The following is a 5,529-nucleotide window of genomic DNA, read 5'->3' on the forward strand; positions in this document are numbered from 1 at the left end:
TGGACCTTTGGAAATACCTAGGATACGGGCATCGAGACATTGCTGTTATGTGAGCCAGTGTAAGACATGTTTGGGACATGCATCGACATTAAGATGAGAGCTAGTGTAAGACAGGTCTGGGACATGCATCGACCTCGAGATGTAAGCCAGTGTAAGACATGTCTGGGACATGCATCGGTTAAGAGATGTGCTAGTGTAAGACATGTCGAGGACATGCATCAGCACGGATATATGAGAGCTAGTGTAAGACATGTCTGGGACATGCATTGGCACGGATATATGAGAGCCAATGTAAGACCATATCTAGGATATGGCATCGGCATCGATATGTATAAGATTTCCCGATTATCCTCTGGTAATCCAAGTGGTTCAACGGACAGTTCAAAGCTTGCGATGAAAGCGAGAAGGTAAATATATGAGCATGCTGAAAAGGTACAAGTATGTATTTGAAGCTTAAATGCTATTGCGAACATGAAACAATGCAGTTTTGGTATGTGGTGACCTTGTGATTATGGTTTTATGTTTATGATGTACATATATGTATTCTTACTGTGATGGTTGAAATGTGATTGATGATTATGTGTGAGACTTTGAGGCCACATTAAATTGAGACATGAAATGTATATTCCTTTACTTGGTGGCCTAATGAACATGAAAGGATAAATGGATTGGCATAAATGCCCATTTAAAAATGATCATAAAAGAGTGAAATATAGTAAAAAAATAGCTTTGGTCAGCAGCGGTAGTCCGACTTTGAAAATACACCAGAAATAGCAGAAAGTGAATTAGAGACTGAATAAACTATGAATTGAAGCTTATTGAGTCTAATAGCACATAGAAGAAATAGTGTAAGCAAAAGAATTTCATATTATGAGATAGTTGAAATTGTGTGAGACATAGTCAGAACGATTTTGAAATCCCCTATTCTGATTTGGGAAATCATCTACACAAATAATTATGGGTTATAATTTATATGCCTAGATTACTTAATGAGTACATTTTTAAGAGAAATAAATGGGAATATCATTCTAGTTCCATATAAGGAGATAATTAATTTTTAGTAAAGACTGGTCGAAGCTGTCAAGCAGCGAATCAGGGTGATTTTACGGAATAAACTGTACTAATTGGCTAAACCAAAAATTCTAAAATTTTCAGGGAAAATTAGCGGATCATAATTTGGAGTTCCATAGCTCCAGCTATAAATAATTTAGTGACTGTGACTCGAGAAAATAGCTTGACTGGAACATGAGTGAAAATGCAAATAGGGTTGAATTACCATTAGAAGCAAGTTGATAAATTGCTTATTATTTTCATTTGGTCTTACTAAGCTATAAAGCTTACTCACTTCCCTTCCTTTCCTTTAGTGTTTTCAAGTTAGCTCAGGGTTGGAGATCATCGGAGGCAGCATCACACTATCAAGTCGCTATCTTTGGAATAATGAAGCATACATTAGCAATTTCAAGTGAGTGGCATGTATAGGGATCTATTTGATTGAACATGAGTGCTTGATGAATAAGTTGGTAACCATAATATAATTATAAAAGTGGTCATCAAAATGACAAGTCTTATAAATGTGAAATAAGGAGTCTAGACTTGGTATTGCATGAGTAGATGTATTACTTGTAAGAGGACATGTTAATGTTAAGCATATGTCTTAATAAAGAGTTTTTAATCACTAAAATGATGCCATGATTTGTAATTTTGATGTGCATAAGGTTGTAAAAGATTATGGGTAACATGAAGGCTTGGAAAATAGCCTAAGTGTTGGCCACACGGGCTGAGACATGGCCGTGTGTCTCAACTGTGTGAGGGACACGGCCTGGAGACAAGGGCGTGTGGCCCAGCCGTGTGGTTCGATGTGCATCTTGACATCATAAACAGAGAGTTACATAGCTTGAGGACGAGGGCGTGCCAAAGGCACACGGGCATGTCCCTATGTCCACACGGGCGTGTGACCCTGTTTCATGGGAAAATTTTTTAAGTTCTCCTGAAACTTCTTAAGTTCTCGGTTTAGTCCTGAATCGATTCTGATGAATGTTTTGGGCTTCGTAAACCCAAATAAGGGACGATATGCATGTGTTTGAAATGTTTTGAATTTAAAGAGATTTTATGGCCCAGTTTTTACATGAATGTGTATGTTTAAGTCCGGTAATGCCTCATACCCTGTTCCGACATCGGACATGGGTAAGTGGTGTTACATGTTGTGAGTATGATAGTGGATGGTATTGTATTGATATGATTTAGCCATGATTGCGGATGTTTGGTTGCCTAAGTATGCCATGTTTTGTGCCTTTAATTTGGTGTAAGTGTATATGTGAATAAGGGTGGCAAATGGCTTGGTAAATAGCCTTTATTTTTTCCACATGGGTAGACACACAGGCGTGTGTGTAAGCCGTGTGTGACACATGATCTGCCCCATGGGCATGTGTATAGGCCGTGTGTCCTCTACACCTTAATTTTGAGAAATAGAATACTTAGAATTGATCACACGGGAAGAGACATGGGAGTGTGTCTTAGCCGTGTGGATGCCACGGCTCGAACACGGATGTATGCCATGGCCGTGTGAAGTCTGGACCTATTTTATGAAACTTTTCCACACGGCCTAGCACACGGGCGTGTGACTTGGCTGTGTGACCTCAATTTGTTTATGGTTTACAAGTCAAAAAGTTACACGGGGTCAGGACATGGGTGAGTGTAGCCACACGACCTACCGACATGGGCGTGTCCTATATCCACACGGGCGTGTGACCCCTGTTTAGGGGAAAAATTTTCTAAGTTTGTAAAAATTTCTACAGTTCTCAGTTTATTCTTGGACCACTCCCAAACATGTTTTGGGCCTCATGGGCTCGTACTAGGGATTTTATGATTGAACGTGAATGGTTTTAATTTGGATGCAAATTTATGACTAGGAATTGTATGATTGTTTGTGATGTGTGTCCAGTAATGCCTCGTATCCTGTTCCGGCGTCGAATACGGGTAAAGGGTGTTACGAAACCTTCAAACTTGACACATGTGTGACCGACCATAGGGGACTCTACGGCTACTAATTTTTTTTGCTTTTAGTAGCATTATTCAACCTATAAAACCCCCTTGGCTGCTCATTTGAAACACATCTCAAAACCTCTCATCCTTTCACTTCTCTCTCACTTTCTCTCTTCAATCCCCTTCAGTTGTTCTTCATTTCCTTCCCTATTCCCTTTTCAATTTCACCTCTTGAAAAAGATTCCTTCAACCACTATTTGGAGCAGCATTCAAGTGTTCATGGAAGTATCAGTTCAACAAGAACAAGCGGAGAAGGAGGAGCAAAGGAAACTAGTCAAGCTTCGGAGAAACACCATATTTGATTCTTTTTTCTTATCTTTTTAATTTTTTTGTTGTTGTTATGAACATGTCTATGAATAATTGTGATGTTGATATATTTAATTTAATTAATATGGCTTAAATTTAATTTGTGTTAGGTTGATTGTATTTTGTCCACTTAATTTATTAAAATTGTGTTTGTGTTGTTATAGGCCTTGGTAAGATGTTTGATTAAGTAAAACCATGACTAAGTTTTTCTTGCATTACAATTGTAAGGTAACTAATGAATTAATTATTTAAACGGATTGTAATTGTAATTAATTGATAAGATACTTAATTAATTCATATTTCATCATCTAAGGTAGCTGAGGGTTAAATTAGCAACAATATCTAACGATACATTAGCCTTGCATAACTTGCAAGATTTGATTAAATTGTTTCAAGGTAGGAACACATTGTTACCTCACGTAATATTTTATGTGCTTATGAGTTTGAAATAATTGTTTGAATTGGCATAGAGATATGTACAAGAGATTATTTTTAATTTCATTAGTATGTATGTGCATTAACGCATTTGCTTATTAAAATGTGTTTAATCGAATGAATTGACATAAAGATATAGTCAAGAGATAAATGGATTTTGGTAGGTGATTATGTTCATAAGTTAGCAAATTACCAAGTTGCAGTGAATTTATTCGTAACAACATGAACATGAGTTTAGTAATTCTAACTTAAGAAATGTGATTAATCTAATACAATTATGTAATCTTAACTAAAATCATCTTTTGAAATCGTACATTGGAACTTTTATTTTCTCTTTATTTATTTTACTTGGTTAAAAATCTTAGTTTTTAATCACCTCTTCAAATCAAAATATTTTTCTTCACCAAAGTGTATTTAATTGCATTCATAAATAATTCCTTTCACAGTCCCTGTGGGTATGATAACTCGACATTTACTTGTCACTTTATTACTTGTTGCGATTGTGTCAACTTGCACATTTTCGTTGTTTCAAGTTTTTACTGCCGTTACTGGAGACTGTTTTAAAAGTCATTATTTGTGAATTTGTGAATTTTCCATTTTGGTTTATTTTTCTGTTCAATTTAAACTTAATTAAAATTTTTTTGTTACAATTTTTATGAGTATCGATCGAATCGTCGATTTATTCCCGAAGACCCTGAGATTGAAAGAACTTTTCGACAACGAAAAATACAAGCATTTCAGAAAAGGACCGAAGAAATGAACTATGAAAATCTGAATCAAGGAAATGGAACAAACCCTACTCAAAATCCTATCCTTATTGCTGATGATAGGGATAGAGCTTTAAGACAGTATGCCATGCTAGTGTTTCATGATCTTAATCCTGGTATTAGGAGACCCGAAATCGAGGGACAACAGTTCGAACTAAAGCTACTCATGTTCCAGATGCTTCAGACAATGGGCCAATTCAGTGGAATGCCTACCGAAGATCCTAGTCTTCACTTAAGACTGTTTATGGAGGTGAGTGATTCTTTCAAGTTAGCTAGAGTACTTTAAGATAAGCTACGATTAAAGCTGCTCCATATTCACTAAGGGACAGAGCTCAACCCTGGTTAAAGTCATTGCCATCAGGTTCCATTTCCACATGGCAAGAGTTAGCAAAAAGATTCCTCATGAAGTATTTCCCGCATAGCAAGAATGCTAAGTTAAGGAACGAGATCACTACTCGACAAATGGATGATGAGTCCTTATATGAGGCATGGGAAAGGTACAAAGAGTTATTACGAAAGTGCCCTCATCATGGAGTCCCATCATTGCATCCAACTTGAGACATTCTATAATGGTCTCAATGCTCACACAAGGATGGTAGTGGACGCTTCTGCTAATGGTGCTCTTTTTTCTAAGTCTTATAACGAGGCTTATGAAACCATTAAGAGAACTGCCAACAACAGTTATCAATGTTCAACCAATCGAGCAGCTCAGGAAGACAAGTCACTGGAATACATGAAGTGGATCCACTCACTTCACTCGCATCTCAAGTATTTTCTATTTCTTCAATATTAAAAGTTTTACCACTAATGGGTTTAATAGTTTTGCAGCTCAGCTACCCAATCAATTTGAAAATATAGCCTGTATTTATTGTGGGGAAAGACATTTTTTCGAAGAATGTCAATCAGACCTATTATTCCTGTATTACATGGGTGATCAGAACCAGAATCAAGGAAGGCAAGGACTACAATCCAATTTTTA

General features: G+C 36.8%; 1 non-coding gene across 1 annotated transcript; it reads right to left on the reverse strand.

Annotated features, from left to right (window-relative positions):
* Positions 1-4,982: 4,982 nt before the first annotated feature.
* LOC121213330 (small nucleolar RNA R71) lies at positions 4,983-5,086 on the reverse strand. Its single transcript, XR_005908713.1, has one exon. It is a non-coding gene; the product is annotated as a small nucleolar RNA R71 (small nucleolar RNA).
* Between the last annotated feature and the right edge of the window lie 443 nt (positions 5,087-5,529).

The sequence above is a fragment of the Gossypium hirsutum genome, chromosome A13 (assembly GCF_007990345.1).
Source record: "Gossypium hirsutum isolate 1008001.06 chromosome A13, Gossypium_hirsutum_v2.1, whole genome shotgun sequence".
NCBI lineage: Eukaryota > Viridiplantae > Streptophyta > Magnoliopsida > Malvales > Malvaceae > Gossypium > Gossypium hirsutum.